Here is a 23,896-nt window from a genome sequence, read left to right as displayed (position 1 = left end):
ATTGGAAGACAAAGTCTTAACCACTGGACTGCTGGGGAAGTCCCTATTTTAGGTTTATTTCATGAAATGATAGAAAAGCACAACTTTAGGTCTAGACCTTAAGTTCTATATTATAATCACACATGTTCTTTATACAGAGTTTCTACTGACACAAAAGGGTAAAAGAGATCAGCTGATCTGAGAAAATATTATCCAGGACAACAGTGGGTCTCTAACAAGATTGCTTTTTAGAGGGGTTCAGCAGATGGCATAAATAACCCAGCCCTAGTACCCCAAATGTGCTCAATCATTGGCTGGGAGCATTAACAAGAAATCCCTAGATGCAGCAACTGCAGACTGTCAGCCAACAAACTCTCTGCAATAGGTTTTCTCAAAGAGATGACTGAGCATTATATCCTCATGGCCACCATAATTATATGTGATTTCTCATATCAACCGATTAATTTAGTTATTTACTAGCTACTCAGTACTTTTATGTTGTGTAGAAATTCCCTTTACTTACTGATTTTCTAGGACAGAAATAATTGAGCATGTAATTGTTTATATTCAAAATGAGTTATGAACATCATCAGTGACCTATACAGTTTCCCTAGTCAAACAGGACTAGTCTTTTGTCCTTTTCATCCTCCCTTCCTACCACATTGTATATAAAAATTTTTACACAAGTGATACACAAGATCCAATTAAATGATTCCTAAAATTTGTACAGTGATGAACACTGACAAAAATCATTTTCTCATGGTTTTATTTTAAAATTTAGTTAGGAAAGATAGGAAATAAAATCTGGGACTTAGAAGCCTATAAGGGAAAAAAATCCCTATTTACTTTTCAGGAGCTTAAGTACATCTCAAGTACATCTTAAAATCTTCCCATACTTGATTGAATAGCAAAAAATGTATTTCCACAGGTCTACAACTTGCGGAAGCTCCTGGCTTTTTAATAGCAAGGATGTCAAAGGGAAAGGTTGAAGATTCTGGCAAGTATATTAGATAAAAGCCAGTGTTTAGCTTTGCGTTATAACCAAGATAGACATGCTGGAGATAAAAGGAGTTGACACATTAAAGTGCTTTGCTATTTGCAGCCCTGTAACTAATATAAAATGTTATGAGTTCAGAGTTCACTGAGTTTGGAGTGTGAACTTACTTAAAAAGCACAACACATCTCCCGAGCTACCTTATATTTGTGCACTGCTATCAGGCCAGGAATTGCTTCTCTGTGTTCATGGAAACTTGAGTTCCATTTTGCCATTTAAAACCTAGTTGAGGGCTTCCCTGGTGGCGTAGTGGTTGAGAGTCCGCCTGCCAATGCAGGGGATGCGGGTTCGTGCCCTGGTCCGGGAAGATCTCACATGCCACGGAGTGGCTGGGCCCATGAGCCATGGCCACTGAGCCTGCGCGTCCGGAGCCTGTGCTCCGCAACAGGAGAGGCCACAACAGTGAGAGGCCCTCATACCACAAGAAAAAAAAAACGAAAACCTAGTTGTTCTCTAAAAGTGTCTCAATTCAGTGAGTACAAATGAACTACTTCAATTGCTTTAACTTTCTAATGCATTCACCCTTTAGCCCAAAGAATTAGAAGGAAATTTACATCTCTTTGAATATGTCTTTCAGTGAGTGCTGCGTTCAGTGGTCAAGGCACTTGGTCTTAGCACATGTGTAAGCCTAACAGAGCAGTCATTAAAGAATCACAAGTTGGACAGTTCATTCACCTATCACTGGTTTCTTTTTTATGTATGCAGAGTGGAACATGTTTTATTTCATGTTTTATCCATTGGCTATTATTAATATGCTTGGAATTTAGCACCTTTAATCTAAAAAAAAATAAAAGAGCTAATATGGTTACAATTTGCCCCTTAAAAAGACAAATATTTTTGCTTCTCAAAATTATGAGAATGAATGAGAATGAATTTCAGTATAGAATTCCATAAATATACAAAATAGATTGTTTTAAATGCTAACACTTTAAGTGTCTATTAGGAGCCTAGTGTTTTTACATGCATTGTTTCAATCTCTCCTTCTTACCTTCCCTTCCTCCTTTCTTCTTTCTTTCCTTATCGATTATCTATACACACTTGCAACTGGGATTATGATGACACCTTCCTTCACTCAACCTCCACACCATTCATTAATGCTTTGAATTAAGAAAGTCATTTTCAAATATTTTATAAGAATAACTGTTCTTTAAAGTAATTTCTAACTTGTACACCTAAAAGAATTGCTACATTTGTAGCACAGAAGTAGATATCAAGACCTGGAATTATTTTGCATGTGCCTATTCTATCAGCTCACCCATCTATAACCTGGAGTCTCCTCCTTGAAATCTTTTTAACGCTCTGAGTAACTCCTTTTAAAAACCATCAAGTTAAAGCATTTACAGTTATTATATATGTATATTAGCCACCCATGTATATTAACTAGGAAGAATAGAATACTGAACAATTAACATAGTGTCAATTCATGAATCAGATTAGCTTTGGAAAAACAGACAGTTTAGGTTTAATGTGAAAGGAGAGATCTATAACCTGGTGCATTAGTTTTCCATGGCTACAAAACAGATTTCCACAAACTTTATGATTTAAAACAACAGACATTTATTACTTCATATTTTCATGGATCAGGAATCTGAACATGGTTTAAGGGGATCCTCCGCTTAGGGTTCTGCAGGCTACAATTAAAATATTGGCCACCACTGTGGTTTCATCTGAGGTTCTAGACCTTGTTCCAAGAGCATGTGCTTGTTGGCAGAATTCAGTTGCTTTTGGTTGCAGGACTGAGGCCATCAGCTCCTGAGGTCCCCTGCAATCTTGCCACTTGATATTCTGGATAGGCATTTCATAACATGGCAACTTGCTTCTTCAAAGCCACTAGCATAGAGGGAGTTTTGTATAATATAATGAGATCAAGGGAATGTAGTCCTGTCACCATCACCCTTTTCATATAACATATTTTCTGTTGGCTTTGTCAACAGAATTACATCCCATTCCCTTTGTTATATTCTATTGGCTAGAAACAAGACACTTACCAAAGGGCAGAGATCACGGGGGTCATCTTAGAATTATATTTACCATACCTGGTCTACAGCCATAGATATTTTAGACTACCAGGGAGTGTTTGGGCTATCTACAATGAAATCTGAGGACCAGAACAAAAACTTACTTCCTTTATACTTCTGTCTAAGGTTTATTCTGGGATTTTTCATTCTCACTTTCATAGTGCTTTCCCATTTAAAAAGTAATTTCCATATCTTTTCAAATCTGGTTGTTCTTATCATTTCTATGGTGAAATAAGGACATCGTGATTCCTGTTTTCACAAGTGAAGAGACTGAGCTTCAGAAGTATAATCACTAGCTCAGGTTCTCATAGATAATATGAGGTAGAGCTAGAAATTGATTCAGATTTTCTGATTTCTGTTCTTAATTTGATATCACATATCACAAGCATAATGTCTCTGTAAAGACTGTTTTAATAGGTTCCTTACAAGGTCTATGAGGATTACCTTAGCACCCCTTATATAGGATTACATTACCATGTAGTACCCACAGCAGGAAAATTGGGCTAGATGTTCTCAAATACACAGAGATGCAAAAATATTTTAACTGATATTTACTGACTACAGGGATATTTTAGAGTCACTCTCATATTCCCTTCCATCTCATAAGCTTATATAGAGATTTCCCTGGGGTGGCATATTTGAAATACCAATCAAGATACTGATGTACTAAAAGAATTTCTAATAAGATCTCTGTTCTTAGTATTCATTTTCAGGATTTATATACCAGAGCCATGATACAAATCTCAGAAAATATCATTGAGTTTCACATTTCCCTTAATAAAATATACTGAGAGTTTTATCATAGTATATCCCTTATTATTGCTCTGGGTCAACATTCCCATATGAATAAGTACAAGAGTGCTGGAAAAAGTTGGTTGAAAAATAAAGATGTCTTAGAGTAAGATCCAGACTGCAGCTAAATGTCAAAGCTGACCAGGCCAAATATTAGAATGCAAAGTGAGTTCTGGTGATGTGAAGATGGCCAGAGAGATAAGGAATGTCTGAAATCCTTCTTAGCCAAAAATTCTATCAGGAGATAGATGAATAAGAGGCAATGTCAAAGGAAAGCAAATCAGCATTATTTTTAGCTGGATCTCTGTCCTCCTATCACCAATCCTACTCCCAACACAAGCAGAAGAGTTCTCTGGTATGCCTACCTTCATTGAAGGCCAGATTAAAGGATGATGAAACCTCCTTAAACCATAAACCCCAATCCTAACTCAGTACTTTACACAGCTCAAGAGAAAAATGAGGGTCAACAAGAGTATGGGTAAAAGAAGAAAGAGAAAGAACCTTCTATGCCTCTGACTTTGAATTTCCCCTGGTCTCCAGTAAGAGAACCACGTAGTCATCATTGAATATTACCAATTGCATTAACTCTTTCGAAGAAGCAAAATTTGGGAGTAGGATGTGACTTGAAGAAGGATTGGACAGAGTTTTTCCTCTTTCCAACATCAAAAAATGTTTCTGTAACATCATTATATCACATATATCAAAACCTGTAGAACATTAAAATCAATAGATACATTGAAAGAAAAATTTGTAAGAAAGCACTATGTTCTTAAACAAGTCTAGAAATGCAGATTGAAACAACATTAAACAAGTGTAATTGCCACAGAAATTCTATATTGTTCATGCACGTTTGTGCATATCTATGTGAAATCAACTTGTTTGGCCATGGAACTATTTATTCAAGAACCATATTAATATCTCATCAAACATCAGTGTTTTCAGGTAGTCGGAGTAGACGCTGAGGCACAGTTAGCATTACAAGAGTTATATTGGACATGTAATGTTTATGAGTGGGGAATATGTACAAGTAGTAAGATTGGACAGAAAGAACAACAAACTGTGATGAAGATGTTAGTCTTCACCAAACCACAGGTAGCTCGGGAACAAAAATTCCTTACTGTTAAGGGTCCCATATTGGAGGAAAATGACATTGTCTTCGTGCCTCCACCATGCTCAGTAATTGTCTGGGGATTAACCAAGAAGAATGTGGCTGCATCTTGAAAACTGAGGTGATCCTGAAGGTGTTAATAACTGGAGGCTGTCAGCAAACATTATTCCTTACCACTGAACACAAACCTTTCTTCATGATAGGAGATCCAAGTAGTACATCTCCATGGCTGCCAGAACTGGTAATTTTAGGAAGTTGGATTAGAAAATTCTGACACTGACATGTTCACATCAGTAGTCTCAATCAATCATGTAAGCAAACTTAATTGTGTGTATGGGTATGTGAGAGTGTGTGTGTGTGTGTGTGTGTGTGTGTGTGTTTGTATGTGTTTTTTTCCCTTACTAGAGCAGCAGCAAGACCTCCCAGATAGAATTCCAGAGATTTAACAGGATACAGAATTTGCTAATTTTTATATTCTATTATGCAGAGTGAAAATAAAATGATGACTGGCTTAATTTTCTTTTTCTTTTTTTTTTTTTTGCTTGTTTATTTAAAGAATTCTCCCTTTATTTTTTATTATTTTTAACATCTTTATTGGAGCATAATTGCTTTACAATGGTGTGTTAGTTTCTGCTTTATAACAAAGTGAATCAGCTATACATATACATATATCCCCATATCTCTTCCCTCTTGCGTCTCCCTCCGTCCCACTCTCCCTATCCCACCCCTCTAGGTGGTCACAAAGCACCGAGCTGATCTCCCTGTGCTATGCAGCTGCTTCCCACTATGGCCATCATCTAAAAATCTACAAACAATAAATGCTGGAGAGGGTGTGGAGAAAAGGGAACCCTCTTGCACCGTTGGTGAGAATGTAAACTGATACAGCCACTATGGAGAACAGTATGGAGGTTCTTTAAAAACTAAAAATAGAACTACCATACGACCCAGCAATCCCACTACTGGTCATATACCCTGAGAAAACCATAATTCAAAATGAGTCATGTACCACAATGTTCATTGCAGCTCTATTTACAATAGCCAGGACATGGCTTAATTTTCAATGAATGCCTCCCATATTCCTGTCAGATCTGAAAACGATCTCAAGATATTATATTGCCTAGCTTCTTGCTTTCATGAAAATGAGGCATAATGATCCCTCTTACATGGAACAGCAGGTGAACTAGCAACGAAGTAGAGGCTTAAAGGAATATATGATACCTTGACTAGCACATATTATATCAAAAATGCCATCTAGGAAGGAATCTTTCTGGAAATCTACTTACACTTCTATAGACTTTTAAGTTTGTGCTATGATTACAAATAAGACATTTGTTACATTCTAGGTTTAGCTCAGGACAAATATATACCACATTGGTTTCTGGACTGAAGAAGATGGATGAGGTTTTTATTTAATCCTACCCTTAGTTTTTAGAGTTTTATTTGTAGTGGCCCGTGAGTCACTCCTGGCTTGGTCCAGAGGTCAAATGGAAATGCCAACTGTAAAATGCAGTTATTTAAGAGAACTAGGCCACATTTTATGATAGTTTCATAAGAATTTGGCTTTGATTTTTAACACGAATCACACTTAACCAGGGAAAATAAATCAAGCAGTGTTCTTTGTGTTTACTAAGCTTTGTACTCTGTATGTTTTATGAATATAACAAAGCCTGAGTGTTCACTGTTATCTATATTGAAATAGAGAGAAACATGGATTGGTAAGATTTTTTTAAATGTTTGGGAGAAGAAAGATGTGATCATTTGTTGATTTTCCAAATAACCTGCAAATTCCAAAAAAAAAAAAAAAAAAAAGAAAAGAACTTTCTTTATAAAAACAGATAGTGGGCCAGATTTGACCTGCAGGTCATGTTTGCTGACCCTTGCTGGAGAGCAACTTTCTAGACGTTTGGAAACACAGAAACCATGCATCTAAACTTCCCTGGCTTCTGAAAGCTGGCCCTGACATGAACTCATCCCCTCAACTTTCCCAGAAGCTAGCATGACTATGATCTGACAGTGTTTAGAGAACACTTTTCAGCTACCAAAACAAAATCTCTTTTTTTATAATTACAGTTGATTCACAATATATATATATATATATATTTCAGATTATTTTCCATTATACTGAATATATCTGAACTATATTCCAAGATACAGAATATAGTTCTCTGTACTATACAGTAAACCCTTGTTGCTTATCTGTTTTATTTATAGTAGCTTGAATCTGTTAATCGCACACTCCTAGTTTACCCCTCTCCCCATCCCTTTCACCTTTTGTAACCATAAGTTTGTTTTCTTTAACTATGAGTCTGTTTCTGTTTTGTATAGAGATTCGTTTTGATTGTAAAACATACAGATCAGACGTTCCAGGGGTGGTCAATAGGGGGCATCCATTTTTTGCTTTGATTCGCCTTTTGCTGGACTGCTACTCCCACCCCAGCAGAGGACAGGAATTCTGTGATACTTAAGCACATATCCTTGTCTTACACCAAGGCAGAGAGGAATGGACATTCATAGATGGCTGGGCCATTTAATTGAAATCACTGAGGCATAAAAATAAGTTTTGCTTTATACCCTGTGACTCTGAAATCTGAGGGAAACCCTGCCTTAAAATGTGCATGTATAAAATCTGGAGAATAATAATGAATCCTTAGGGATAATGGTGACTTAGGACAAATCTAGCACACCTGTGTCTTCACTGCCTAAAAATATGGGAAAATATGTATCACTCTGTGTAAATTTACTAACATTGGTGAGCAGAATTTAGGGCTTAATATCTGTGTTCCTACTATGGGAAATTTTATCATTTTCCTACACAAGAATTTCTGGCTTTAAATCATTGACAGCATAGTGCCATTTCCTTATTGCATAATTCATCAGCTTCATTTAATTAAACTCAAATCATATAAAGGCAGACTTCAGCCAAGTATTTCTGTCCCTGAACCACCATTCTTCCCTTGAAGCCCCTGACCTGACAAGAGGTCAAACATCTCTTCAGGTTTACAGTTACTTCTTTTTCTTGGAAAAAACTTCCGAGTCCTTGTAAGACAGTTCACATTACAGAAATCTAAAAGCAATTCTAAAGGATGCTACTCACTAAGATTTAAAATACCCCTGTCAAAAGTGTCCAGAACAAAAAATTATTGCTGTCACAGAACTCTCAATGTATTGATTTTGCCTGACTTCTATTATTTTTTTTTTCACTGCTGAGAATAAATTTAAAAACCCATTAGTACCATATCTTTGTCTGACATGGAACTTACCTGATTCATGTGTGTTTCCAAAATGGGTACAAATTTTGTGCATGATGAAAAGAGATACTTTTATTCAGAAGTAAAAGTTTAGGTTACTGTGAGTTGGTAAAGTTTGTTTATTTCTGACTTACATAGTAATTATAATAATTTTAGTAGCTATTATGTATTGAGTAACTTCTATATGACAGACATAGTGTTTGATGTTTACCTCCAGTCTTTAAATAAACCATATGAGAGAACACTCTCCTGATTTTAAAAAGATATAATACATTTAGTTGACTTGTGTAAAGCCATCCAGCTAAATGTCAAAGTATTATCTTAATCCCAGATCTGTTTTGTTTCAAAGGCCTTCATTTGTTTATTTTTTTCCCCTTCCATGACTTTCTTGTTTTCCCAAACATAGAGTAAAAAGGATTGCTCCCAGGTTCAACTTTTTGAATCAGCCAACCTGGATTAGGAAAAGAAAGGAAAATTGTGCTCATTTATCTCCATCTTCTCAGAATCCCCATGTTCCTTGAGCTGTGTACTAAATAATCAACCTTTTAATTACATATTGTCTTAAAGAGCTCTCTGGTTTTTGAAAACTCCCTCATCAAGTCCTTGTTAGTGGATGAAAATGCTGCATTTATTTTTGTGTGCTCAAGCAAGTAATATATATATATATATCACTATATATATAAAAATATATATATCACTATATATATATAAAACTATACATATATAGTTTTAAAAACCCACAGATGGAGTGTACAGAAATAAGCACAAAGTAATAAAGGAAAGGTTAAAGAAAATATATATATTCAAGCTAAAAAGGATTGCATTTCAACAAATGGCAGCATTGTAGAACTGCAGAAATGTGATTGTGATATATGAATGTGACAAAGAATTTAGGAATAAATATTGATCACACTTATTTTTCCCTATAATGTTTTGGAGCAATGTTTAATACATATATTCATACTGATTTTGGAATTATGTCCCTAGCTCTGACAAACATTCTTCCTCACATAGGGAGATTTTCTGAGGCCTCATTCATCACAATGTCCCACAATGTCCCACAGGGCATCTGGAGACTCATGAGTTGATGGAATTATATTACTTGTACAGCATACATGCATATAACAAGTAGCATTTTTTATTTTAATTTATTTATTTATTTTTGGCCGTGTTGGGTCTTCGTTTCTGTGCGAGGGCTTTCTCTAGTTGCGGCAGGCGGGGGCCACTCTTCATCACGGTGCGCGGGCCTCTCACTGTTGCGGCCTCTCTTGTTGCGGAGCCCAAGCTCCAGACGCGCAAGCTCAGTAGTTGTGGCTCATGGGCCTAGTTGCTCTGCGGCATGTGGGATCTTCCCAGACCAGGGCTCAAACCCGTGTCCCCTGCATTGGCAGGCAGATTCTCAACCACTGCGCCATCAGGGAAGCCCTATAACAAGTATTTTTATATGAACAGTACAGTCCTGTTGTTTTGTCTCTCCGTAGTTCAGTCTGAACTGAACTGAGAGAGCAGAAGAATGGATTTCAAATTTGCTTAACCAATATTTTCTGACAGTTGGTTTTTAAGTATTAGAATGAGTTATTTAGGGATGCTATGAAATCCATTTCCTCTTGAGAAATCTAAGAGCCAGACATTCCTGTCCAGAATATATTTGAGAAAAATCTACCAAAAAGACAAAATGTTGGATTAGGTTTATTTCTTCATTTTTGACTCAGAGTATTTCTCCCTAACAATTAATTAGATAAATGCAGCATATCTAAATAGCCATGTAACAATCTTGTTTCAATTTTTGTATTCAATTTTATATATCACCTTTGTACTCAAGCCTGGAAAACAATATTGTATATTCATGCATTTCACTGCAAAGGAGTTAAGTCATCTGCAGAGCCTTCTTAAATCTGCTTTGAAAAAGGTAGAATATAAGTAAATACATTAATTAAAAAGTAGAGAAAATCTTCCTTTGGTCAATTTGTTTCATTTTAACTGGTGTTAGAAACATTTCTACATGGAGAGCTTTGAAATAAATGAATATTGGTCTTTGATAGAAACTTTTAAATACATCGTATTTATCAATTTGTAACTATTTTCAAACTGTGATTGCATTGTCCATGTACAGTGGCATTACAGAGTACATTAAACTGGGAAAAATTTCCTTTTCTATAAGTCCTGCAGGGAGTCTAGTTTACTGACTCGATTATCATAATCGTTTAACTAGTAAGCAACCAGTGAAGCAAAGAAGGAAGAAAGGATGAAGTGATAAGAAAATTCAGAATTTAAATCTCTTAACTTCAAAAAACTTTGCTTTGCAATTTATGAGAGCTGATTTAATCTTTTCTGTTAATCATTTGAATTTGAGAAGCTAGCCAAACATAATTAATAGAAATGGAAGCCACGAGATCTGGAGAAAGATATCCAGAGGGGATACTCTGAACAAAAATCACACTGATATTCAAGACAGACTTACATACGGAAACTCTATCTTGTCACAGTGCATTATGTAAGCTACAAGAGCCAAAAGGAATTTTTGGGGGCGGGCCTTTTCCTTTTGCCCACAGTAGAACCTTGACAGTTAGACAAGAAGATCTAAGAAAAAGTAAGGCGTAGTAAAGCCAACCTCCCAAAAGGGAAAGTTGGCCCCCAAATTAATGTATTTATCCTACTCCTGATAAAGCACTACCTGGTAGAAAGATGGCCTATATGAGTCCTAGGTTCTCTCCTCTTCAAGGAGTGAAGAGAGGGGAGAAGGTTTCTTGAGTTTCTCTAAAGGTAGGAAACCAGTAATCTCTGTTAATCCCGATGTCAACTAGGGCCATTGATAGTCTCTTCAGGATATAACAAGGCTTTATAGTTGAGGACCCCTTCTTCAGCCTTTTACTCTTCTTAGTGATCTCTGTGTTTTCACCGTGAAGTAATGAAATATATAATCCAGATCCTCAAGAATTTATGAACGTCTACTTGGCTTTTCCCCCAAACCAAAAACACTAACAAAGACAAGTCCTATAGCAACCAATAACACCCCTTTTAAATGGGTCAGTGCATTGCTTAAATTAATTTTTACCTCATAGGCCAAAAAATCATCTTAGAAACAATACCCTCACCTATTCTCTATCATCAGTAGCTAAGCTAAGTTGTTAAAAGGTCCAATCAAACACTGAACAGAGATGCATATTGTGTTGCAGAAAGCAAAACAAAGGGATGATAATAAAAACGGTCCAAACATGACTCTCCTCTGACCATTCTAGCAATTCAAACTTCCTTCAATATGAGCCAGTGCTCTAATGTTTATGCCTTACGCTGATAGACATAGATATAAAAATAACAATAGCTTTCCATTTCTTAAGCTTTGACTCTGAACAAGGCATTGCTTTAATGTGTAATACAAATGTGAGGGGGAAAAAATCCAACAAAATGTGCACTAAGTAAAGTTTTCCAAACTCATGCTTGTTTATATTCAACCCCTTCTACTTCACTTCCTAATATAGAGACTTGATTATATCCTTATATTTGACCATGTAATCTCTTTCTCTCCTAAAGCAAGGGAGTGAGAGAATGAGGCAGGGGAGACAAATTGTGGTCTCTGGGTCAGATCTAGCCCAGGGTCTCTTTGTGTATAGTCCACAGAGCTAAGAATCGTTTTTACATTTAAAGGGTTATAAAAATAGAGCAAAGGATAATATGCAGCAGTGACCTTATGTGACCCATAAAACCTAAAATATTTGTTATCTGGCACTTCACAGAAAACATTTGCCAACACATTGTATCGTTTCCTAGGGCTATTGTAACAAGTTATGACAAACTGGGTAGTTTAAAATAACATACATGTATTCTCTCAAAGTTCAGAAGGCTGAAATCAAGGTGTCAAGAGGGTTGGTTCCTTCTGGAGTGAGTGAGGGACAAACTGTTCCATGCCTCTTTCCTAGCTTCTTGGGTTGCTAGCATCCTTGGTGTTCCCTAGCTTTTAGACACATCACTCCATTCTCATCACAGGGCATTCTCCCCCTGTCTCTTGGTCTCTGTTTTTTCTTCTGGTAGGGACACCAGTCAGTGGATTAGGACCCACTCTAATCTATGTTGACTAATTACTGAAGACTCTATTTCCACATTAGGTCACATTTTCTTTTCTAAGTCTTTACTGAATTTGTTACAATTATTATTTTTTTGAATTTTTGAATTTTATTTTTTTATACAGCAGGTTCTTATTAGTCATCCATTTTATACACATCAGTGTATACATGTCAATCCCAATCGCCCAATTCATCCCACCACCACCACCACCACCCTGCCACTTTCGCACCTTGATGTCCATACGTTTGTTCTCTACATCTGTGTCTCCATTTGTGCCCTGCAAACCAGTTCATCTGTACCATTTTTCTAGGTTCCACATATATGCGTTAATATACGATATTTGTTTTGAGTTTTCAGGTGGACATGAATTTTGGGAGGGCGCTATTCTATCCAGTACAGGCATTTTGAATTTCTTCTAGGTTCCACATATATGCGTTAATATACGGTATTGGTTTTGAGTGTCAGGTGGACATGAATTTTGGGAGGGCGCTATTCTATCCAGCACAGGCATTTCGAATTTCTTCTAGGTTTGAGAATGTAGCAAACATTCCCCACCATCAGCCTAGGAAAATCAGGATAGTGTTCAACACCCTGACTTTTCCACTGATAACCTCACCTTAAATGTCCACTCCCACACAGAGGTATTCCTGATCGTGGAGTGTAAAGTAGCTGCACACTCTCTCTATTGTCAACCCCAATTTCAGATCTACTGGTTGTCATTTTGCTGAAGTGATTATTTGAATCCTACTTTTTTGCATGAAAAACATGTTTATAGAATTAAGCCTCTTAACTAATGGAGGGGAGCCTTGCCAAACTCCCAATATTCAAGCTTAATGCAGTTTTGTTTTTTATTCATTCAGCTATTGAGAGAAATCTCATGAAGTCATTAAAATAAACAAACAACAAAAAAAAGTCCTCCTAAAATTGCTAGTTCTCATGGGGGTAATTGTGGACTTCAAAAAAAAACTTGTTTGAAAAAAAAGGGGAAATATCTTTTTTCTATATTAAGCAATGAAAATTAGTTAACATATCAATAAATTGCAATTATAGATATCCTATAAAAGGAAGTTAACAACATAACTTGAGAGGGCATCATTTCCACCAGTGACTTACTTAGACACAGGATGCAATAAATATTACTATTTTGAAAGGCCAGGGATTGGACAGACTGAAAATGATAAGCATTTTAAAATAATAACACCACATAAATATAGTTTTGTATAGTACTTTTTAAAATATAATTTTAAGCAAATTCCAAGGACTTGTCTACTAATATCTTTTAAACGTAAAACTAATATCACTTTCCAATTATAAAATCTAAAGCATCAAATATGTTCTTTTAAAAATTCAGATAGCTTCTAGTATTCCTGATTCCCATAGAATCACTATGTGGGTCTTCTTTCATAAATTGATTCACTGTTTTCAGTACCAGAAGCAGTTACAGACAGTAGTGTAAAGGCAAATAAAAATTAAAAATAAGAGGTTTAATTCTCCCTGATAAAAATAAGGAAATAGAATCCTTCCCCTTCCTCACCCTTTCCTTAGAGCATTTACTTTAGAAAACTTGTAATTGTAAGTTATTTCTTTCTCTCTTTGAAATGTAAGCAAATCTTTTTAAAAGTTAAATAAGCCTCTTGTCAACTTTAAGACCCAGGAATGTCTTTCTCCAGGACCTGGGAAACATCCCTTTAAAATGTAATCATCAAAGAAGATGCTGTCCTTACCTATCTGTTTCTGTGGGATAATAGAAGCCTAACTGCAGCAGGTGCCTAACTCTAAAATTACCTCTTGTCAGAAAAATATGAGAAGTTTATTTTCCTCTGGATAAAATCAATTAGGCAACACAGATAATCACCTCAACTGCCAAGTCAATTTAGGATGAACTATGTGTGACAAATGGTTTTGTCAAGTCGTCTTGAGGACCAGTCATCATTTAAATCGAGAACATGTATGTAACGGGTGAATCTGCCCGGCTATATAAAAGAGCGAGAGTTCTTTCTGTCTTTGCAGTCTCTCAGAAGATTGACTGTGATGCCCATCCCATTCTGGTTTAATGCTTATTCAATAGCAAAACTGTTTACTTTCCCTTTTACCTTTGTGGAGAGGTTTTCTGGGTTGAGAGGAAATTTTGTTTTCAATTGTATTTCCTCCAAATAGACCATAGTAAGTAATCCATGTACTCTCTGAGTTAGCAGCTCATTGAAAATAGTATATATTTTATGCTTTCAGATAATCATCTATATTAACAGATTGTCTCTTCAAGTAGGTTTTTCAAAAATGTAGGAGTTTAATTATCTTTTTTGAAAGTTTGATTATATCATTCTATAAAAATAAAACTTCAAATTGACAATACAAACTTACCCCAGGATTTTATGTTTAATACTTGAAAAAATATTTAAACGTCATTTTTTGTTTCAAATTATATTTGAGGTAATTTCTTATTTTTAACTCGATTTTGGAGTTGCCTTCTTGATATATAATTTGAGAAGTGTTCTTAGTATGGCATGGCTTTGCTTATTAACTGTTTATTAAATACTTTCTCCTTTAGTAGTGTTCACCATGATCAGCAAACACTAAGTTAACATGTAAAGAAGTGTTCAGATCACTAATATCACAGTAACTAAAAGCATGTCAAATCACTAATGGCAAGAGAAAATGTGACGCTGTGATGCTTCAAGACAATTACAGAAATATTGTCCTGTCTACTATTCAGATGATGATATTCCTCCATTGTTTATAGAGAAAAAAGGTAGCGTTAACTTTGGCTTGCGTCAGAGAATTGCCAGCTCTTGCTTCCATGTCTCAGCAAAGTCACTGCCAAGGCAAGGCTCCTGTTCCCTTGAACAGTAACTGGCAAGGCAAGTGACAGTCTGTTGGTACAAGTGTCAGATCTTCTTACCCCCATGGATTTTTATTAAATTACCCATTTGATTAATTCTGAAAATGGTAGATTGGTTAGAAAGCATGTTGTAGATTTACCTTAAGATGCCTAGACTTGGTACACAGTTAAATATATAGAGTCAGTGAAACACAGATCAAATCCCAGCTCTGACATTGACTAGCTATGTTAACTAGAAAAAATATCTCCACTTGTTCTTTCATCTGCTTCCTCATCAATAAAAGAAGAATAATAGTTGTTTCAAAAGGCTGCAATGAGGATATAATAAGTCAATTCATTTCAAAATCTAATAGAGTAGGGCTTCCCTGGTGGCGCAGTGGTTGAGAGTCCACCTGCCGATGCAGGGGACACGGGTTCGTGCCCCGGTCCGGGAAGATCCCACATGCCGCGGAGCGACTGGGCCCGTGATCCATGGCTGCTGAGCCTACGCGTCTGGAGCCTGTGCTCCATAACGGGAGAGGCCACAACAGTGAGAGACCCACGTACCGCAAAAAAAAAAAAAAAATCGAATACAGTAGATTTAGGTTTCTTGCTAATGGTATGTGTTGTTTGTTGTCAGTTCATATTGGGTGGAAGGCCTTCATGGGCCACACACTAGCGACTGTTGATTACTTTATATAAAACACCTACAAGGGAATACTTTGGTAATACATCAGTGCAAATGATTATATTGGATATTGTTGTTATCAACAAAGAAGATTTAAATCTTCTTCTTTCTGAGTAGAAAGTTAAACTTTCTACTCAGTTTATTTTAATAACTAGTTAAAACCTACTTGTGCCACGGAGAATTCTATACTTACTGATGTATTTTTCAGGAAATAATCAGTAGGAAATTTCCCTTTCCCTCCATCTAATTGCAAATCGTTATTGTTAATCCTATTATAAATAAAACAAGTGTTGTAGTTAGTGTCCAAAATGGCTTCCCAATGGACCAATGGACAATGCCCCTGATATTCACATTGTTGTATGCCCCTCCCCACCCCAGCCCCTGGGTTGTATTTGGGCTGGCCCACGTAATAAATAAAATGTGGTGAAAGCGACTTCTGAAACAAGGTCATAGAAGTTTTGCAGTTTCTGTCTGAGTGTCTTGGAAAGCTTATGGAGTAAAGCTGGTGGTCATATCTGATGTTTAACTCTTCTGAGCTGCCTTTCTATGAGGAAGCCCAAACTAGTCATGTGGAGAGGCAATACGGAAAGAAAGAGATGCCAGTCAGCCTCCAGCTATTCCAACCATCCCTGCTTAAGTGCCAGGCATGTGAATGAAGAGCCACCTGGACCCCAGCCCAGTTATACCTTCAGATGACTCCAGCACAAGCCTGTGGTTTCTGACTAAAACCACTTGGGAGCCCTGAATGAGAACTACCCAGATAGATCCAATCAACCCATAGAACGATAAAAAGTAGTAATTTATATTTTTCAGGTAGTCTCTTACATAGCAATACAAATAGAAATCATTTTCTATGCTTAATTTGAAAAAAATGGAAAAGAATATACCCTTTATTGGTTATAATATGTAATTGTAAAATTTACACATACTTTAGCCTGAATTGTCCAAAAACATTTAAGAATGTGACCAAATCTGGCACAAGCTAAAAAAATAAATCCATACATAGGTCAAAAATCCTACCCAGGACTTTGGGTTGTATAACTGAATATTATGCACTGAAATACGCCCTCCCCTCCCCCAGTTTGTATGTTGAAGCCCTCGGTACCCTAGAATGTAAGGGCCTTTAAAGAGGTGATTAAGTTAAAATGAGGAAGTTAGGGTGGGTCCAAATTCAATCTGACTAATGTCCTTATAATAAGAGGAAATTTAGACAAACTGAAAGACACTAGAGGTGACCACACACAAAAGAGAGACCATGTGAAGATAACGGGAGGAGACCTCAGTAAAAAACCAACCCTGTCAACACCTCGATCTTGGACTTCCAGCTTTCAGAACTGTGAGAAATAAATTTCTGTTGTTTAAAGCCTCCAAGTCTGTGGTATTGTGTTATGGCAGCCCTAGCTGACTAATACAAACATGAAATAAGAGTTATGAGTCAGAGTATTTCCACTGCTGATCAAAGCAGTGTACCTGGCTGAAGTCTCCAGGGTTTGCTAGACCTATACCTGTATAGGACTCCTGACCTATATCAACCAGCACATCCCAGACCAGTAGTGGAATCTGGATTCTGCCTTGTCTGTAGCTATTCTGGCTTAGGACGTTCCATCAGTTCTATAAACTCTCTGAATGAACCCCTTGTTCTATTTGAGTTAATATGAGCAATTAGCTCAAAAACAAAAAAACAAAAAACCTTGACTAAAATATTTTGATTTTGACCTATATAACTTTGTGAAACTATATTAGTTATAAGAGTAAAAACTGATTCAGTTATACCCAAACTTAATATTCAAATCATGTATTCACAGCTGATTTAATTTTAAATTATGTGGTAAATCTACTGATTCCATTTATATTATTCAAGTCACCATGATGCCATAGCCTTTAATGTAGTTAATGGAGCTTTATAAACAATTTATTAGAAATTAAAGTTGTCTCCTTTCTGTAAATGGGCTTATATAATATTTTTTTTTAAATTCTTGTTAGTGTTCTGGTTGTGATTGTATACACACGCAATAAATATTTAAATTGGCATGTAACACACTTTTAAGTCTATAAAACAGATATATTTAATTGGAAAAAAGACACTCAATGAATCTAGTAAAATTTGACTATACAGTATGTAAGTTTTAAAGTCCTAACAATATTACTTTATTGATATTATAATCTAGAGGCCATCAAGAGGTAAACTTTTATTTGTGAATAAATATTTTAAATAATCATTCTCTTTTTCTCTAGTAGGAGGGCCCTAAGCTAGCATGAATGCTGGAAATTGATGAGAATTAGATGTAGATATATGTGAACAGAATCATCTACTTCTAAAGAGGAAAGGAGTGTCCTTTACTATCTTGACTGCAAATCAGTTCTTTAAAGAAAATGACTGAGCCAGATTGTTTGGGCTCAAATCCTGGCTTTTCTACTGAGTTTTTTTTTTTGTTTTTAGAATATACTTAACCTTTCTATGCCTATTTTCTTAAGTGTAAAATGGTAGTACTTAACTCCTATGATAGTTATGAGAACTAAATAAATTAATAATTATCAAACTCCTGGATCAATGAAAAGCACTTGTTAGGTTAGGTTAAGCCATTAGAAATTGTCATTTTTATAATTGAAAAATGATTGTGTAATAGCAATGTTGTACATCCCAACATAATATTCCTACTATTACCTGCCTGGCTAACTACTACTCATTATTTAAGATTCAGAGCAGGGATCACTTGCTCCCAGAGCCTTCTCTAACCCCTTACCCTCTCCTTTTTGTGACTAAATTCTGTTCCACATCTCTCTTTCTTGCTACCACAGTACAGAATATCTATCTTTATTAAACCTTAATCATGCATATTCTCTGTTTATTTCTAGTCTTGAAACATCTTTTTCAAGATCATGCTTTTTATTTCTGTAATTCTAGCATGTATAACATATTTCATTATGCTAACATATCAAAATTATATTAGAAGTGTCAGTAGCAATACCAGCACAGAAATTTTCCTCTCTCATTGTCATATGTTTCACACCCACCCTAGGAGCCTAGCCAGAAACAGTCCCCCAGCTCAGTTTGTAGGCGTCTCACTCCATGTCAAGGGACTGCCTATTGAGCCACTTGGGATGCTGGGACACAGCAAAAAGCAGCACAGGCACCTGTACTAAATGAAGTGAAAGGAACAATGAAAACGAGATTGATCCTGCTGTTAGAACTGTCTGCAAAACAATCCTCCAGAATGAATTCGCTATTTTCAAAAAAGTTATTTTCCAGATATAAAATTATGTCTACAGGAGTAATAGAAGATTTGATGCAAGTAGAGGAAGCTCATGATTTCTCATGCAGATCTATTGCCATATAGTGTGAGACAAATGCAGCAATCCTCAGATTTCTAATCTTGAGTAAGGCACGCATGCATTTCATTCTTAAAAGAAGAAAAAGTGAAAGAAAGAACACAAGAAAACAAGAAAGGAAAGAAGAAAAGTAAGGAAGAAGGAAGGAAAGAAAGAAGAAAGAAAGGAAGGAGGAGGGAGGAAGAAAACCAGAAAGAAAGGGAAAAAGGAAAAAATACATTTAAGATGAATAAAATTTAAAAAGGACTTTTAATATCCTGTGTGCATTTATCTCACCACGAACACAAATATAGTATCATGTCAGAGACCAGGCTCTTAAATCATTAAAAACTTGGTTTGAATCTTGTCTTGGACATTTATCGTCTGTGTGATTTTTAGCAAGTTATCTTCCTCTCTATATCTCAGTTTCTTCACTTATAAAGTGGGGATTGTAATTATAGTATCTACTTTATAGAGTTGTGAAGAGTAAATAAAGTAATGCACATAAATAGTACAATTTGTGGAATGTAGTAACAGTTCAATAAACGTTCATTACTATGTAAAAGATGGTGTGCAAGTTCAGAATTAGGTATGTTATGTGTATTTATTTTAAAAATACAACAATCTTGGATGAGAATATCTTCAGAGACCATCATTCAAAGGAGATTCAAAAATAGTGGTTTTTAACAATCCTAGCAATTATGATTTTGTTATTTTATTGTGACCAATTATAATTCTTATTTTAGAAAATATAAACATTAAAGAATTTAAATTCAAATTTGGTAAATGACTCTTTGGATACTGTGAAACTTCATATATAAGGCGGTAAGTTCAGAAGTTTAAACAAGAAAGATGTTTATTTCTCTCTTACCTAATTCTTTAAGAGGTCCAAAACTGATACGAAAGCTCCACAGTGCTGGAGACCCAAGTTCTCTCAGCTCCGTGTTCTACCTTTCATAGAATGTTGCCTCTGTCCATTCATTAGTTAGGACAAGTTATTATGCATTAACAAGTTAACCCTTAAATCCCAGAGGCTTAAAGTAAGAAGGGTTATTGTCTACTTGCTCTGTAGCATATCATCAGCAAAGAGCTCTGTTCCACAAAGTCACTCAGGAACGTGGGAGGATGGGGACTCTATGATCTGATAGCACCAACAAATGGAATATGAAGCTTCACTGGTCACCGTTGCAGAGGGAGAGAGATACTGCAGATTAGCACCTGGTATTTTCCCTACCTAAGCCAGGAAGTGTTAGAGGTCACTTCCTCTCCCAGTTCACTGAACAGAAGTAGGCATCTGGCCTTCCCTAAATACATGGGTTTGGGATATATTGAAAATACATAGAATGTCTGAAATGTCTGGTGAGCATTACTATCTCTGTCACAACTTACATTTTCTACATTCACCACCATAGCTTCTTTCAGCCAGAAGGAAGAGATAAAAAGGGAAGTGGAGTGTATTCTCCTCTCCCTCAAGCCAATATCTAAAAGGTGTGCTCTCACGTCTGTTCACAAGACATGGGCCAAATTTAGTGAGGTGGCTATACCTCCCTGCAAGGAAGACTAGGGGATATGGTCTTTATTCTGATAATCATGTACCTTGCTAACATTTAAGAGTTAAATTAGAATTGGAAGAAAATCTGCAGCCTCAGCCACAACATTTATGGACAAAATTATATCAGTTAAGGTAATTTAATATTTAGAAAAAAATGTTTGAATTTATGGATTCTGATATAAATAAAAATTCTGATTCAAAGTAATCTTGAAGTACTTCCTGTGTCACCAGAATACATATTTTTAATGAATAGGCAGTCTACCAATCGATTGAATTATCATCTCTCCTCCTACCCACAAGGAATTTTTTCTGCATTACCACTTTGCAGGCTCCTAATGATAACAAACCTTATAGGATATTGGTGAAATAAGGTTGAGTACAAATTAAAGAGAGAAGAAATACAGATTTATAGTTCATGGTTTATCTTTCTGTGCAGTTTCATGAGGAGAAACAAGCCATCCATTAACATTGTTCAGCAAAGTTTTTTGTTTTTTTAAAAAATAATTTTATTTATTTATTTATTTTTGGCTGTGTTGGGTCTTCATTGCTGCGTGTGGGCTTTCTCTAGTTGCAGCGAGCGGGAGCTACCCTTCGTTGCTGTGTGCAGGCTTGTCATTGCCGTGGCTTCTCTTGTTGTGGAGCACGGACTCTAGGCACACGGGCTTCAATAGTTGTGGCATGCAGGCTCAGTAGTTGTGGTGCACAGGCTTAGTTGCTCCACAGCATGTGGCATCTTCCCGGACCAGGGCTCGAACCCGTGTCCCCTGAATTGGCAGGCAGATTCTTAACCACTGCACCACCAGGGAAATCCCTGTTCAGCAAAGTGTTGATGGTTTCTCTTCTCTTTCAAGAAAGGCTCAATTCTTTGAAAGAGTTGGGCATTTCCAAGAACTAATGTTCCAGTCTTGTACTTATATCAAAATCAATTTAAGAGAGACTGGTGCTAGTTTTGTGTGTGTGTGTTTCTTTTGACATTATTTTTAAAACACACAAAACAACCATTGCCAAAAGGCCTGTGGCCAGTTGAAATTGATCCTTAGATATCATTTAAAAATAATCTTTACCATTGGCTACCTAAGGGTTGCATAAAAGCTAATTGGTGGAAATTATATTATTATGCTGACCTTTACAACCTGAAATAATATTTCAGGCAATGAATGTTTTCTGCAATAAATCTACCTGGATATTAAAGAGAGCTATACTTTCCTGTTATAAATAACTTCCTTGCAGACCAATTTACAGTGGACTGACTTCCTTCAGAATGCCATCTATCTTCAGAGAATGAATAGATTAGAAATGCGTGCTGGTTAACAAAAATATTATTATGTAATAATTCTAAAGCAGAGTACAGAAATGGAGAATTATTATACCCAGACATTGGACGCAGTTTAGGTGACTCTCCAGGTTTGCTCACATCTCCCTTTCTGCACTATGTTTGTAATGAACTTCCAGAAAGATCACTTGGAATTATCTTCCTTCTGGTAGGTTTAATATTATGGAGAGGAAGTCCCACTGAGCTCTGATGCCGTGTCGTGGTGTTCATGGTAATCTACCTGCTTGGGCAGCAGACCTTCAGGCTGGGCCTCCTGGTCTGCCATGTTGTTCATTGACATAGATAGGGAGCACTTCACCTCACACCTTTACCTACACCAGTTGCCTTCTGCCACGGGTTCTCCTGTTGCTTCTGAGACACAAGGTGCCACTAGATCTTTTGGAGTCTTCCTCTGCTACTTTGAGATTGGCTCCCCTAGAAGATGCCCAGTAAGACTGAACTGAAAAACTTGGAAGCCTGGGTATAAGAGCCCTATGGAGGAATTTGGTCAGTGGGAGACAAGAAACAGAGAAACTTTCTGCAGCACAGTGGTTCTCTCAGATGCCCCTCACACTGAGAAGTTGTCTATGTTTGTTACCTGGCTACAGCCAGCTCAGAAATGCACCCTCTTATGTGGGGTCTTCTATCCTCAGCTCATTTTCCCTCACTCCATTTTTCCTGAGATTTCAATTTTCCTCACCCATAAAATGTTAGCATATAAGTTTTCATTTCAGGCTCTGAATTTTAGAGAATCTGGGCTAAGACATCCAAAAGTTAAATATTCTTAAGGCGTCAAGAGCAATTATATTTATCTTCCATTCTTCCTACATCCCTTCTTCTTTCCTCCTAATTTTTCCCTATCTCTTTTTTTCATTTCTTGTTAAGATTTTGTAACTAGTTTTTAGGCTATTCTATGAATTAGCAAGAGCCAAAATAAATTTACATATATTTGGAGGAAAAACAAGTTATGCTGTTATTTTCCTTTAAATGGAACTCATATCTTAAATGACCTCCAAATTAATATATATATATTTACTCTCAATAGAGAAAAGCATTTGAAGATTACTTAGGAAATTTGCTGTCAAATTGTAGGGTATGGGAAAACTTTGGTTATGTGGTCTTGACAGATATGAGAAGTTATAATTCATATATTTCACACATAAATCTGTATTGGGACTTTTAAAATTTGATTTTAACTATAGGAATTAACTGTAAACATATAAAATGTAATTTTAGAGACAGAAAAAGCTTCAGCCTTCACCTAATCCTAACTTTAATTATTATATAAGGCAGATAAGTCTCAGAGAGATGAAGTGACTTTGGAAACACCTAACCTTCCAAGTTCAGAGACTCAACTAAGACCTAGACTTCTGAATCAAATACCAATTTTTTTTTAAGTCACTTGTAGGCAGTTTGCTATATGTCTTGCCTAATGTTCTCTCTACTTTGGCTTTTTGAAACTAGAGCTAGAAAGGGGAAATTAAAAAATAAACAAAAAAAAAAATCTAAGGAACTGAATACTAGACTTTAAAAAATCTTGTTAAAGGGACAGATTTTATTTATATCTCCCTTTACAGAAATGGCCCCAAAACTCAGTTTCTTAACTATGTGCTACATTAGAGAAGGCTGTGGATTCCAAATTATTTAAGTTCATGACTTTCTAAAGGGAATGGCTTTAACCCATAGAGAATGAAGCTATTGGCAGTACTTGAGATTTTCTGACTTAGGCTCCTCTGGAATATTTTGGGAAAGTATTTTTTTTTAACCCATACTTGTACTCTGAGTGATAGATGATTTTCAGCAAAACTGCCATGTGTAGATAATGAATCAAGAAATTAGGGAAACAACAAATTTCTACTTACGCATGTTCTCTATGATGAGCATGTGCAGCATTAGCCATATTTTAATTTTATTTTGCTTCTTTTTCTTTTTTTTTTTTTTTTTTTTTTTTTTTTT

This window comes from Neophocaena asiaeorientalis, unplaced genomic scaffold, assembly GCF_003031525.2.
Source record: "Neophocaena asiaeorientalis asiaeorientalis breed wild unplaced genomic scaffold, Neophocaena_asiaeorientalis_V1.1 scaffold39, whole genome shotgun sequence".
Taxonomy (NCBI): domain Eukaryota; kingdom Metazoa; phylum Chordata; class Mammalia; order Artiodactyla; family Phocoenidae; genus Neophocaena; species Neophocaena asiaeorientalis.
This window is presented reverse-complemented; position numbering follows the sequence as displayed.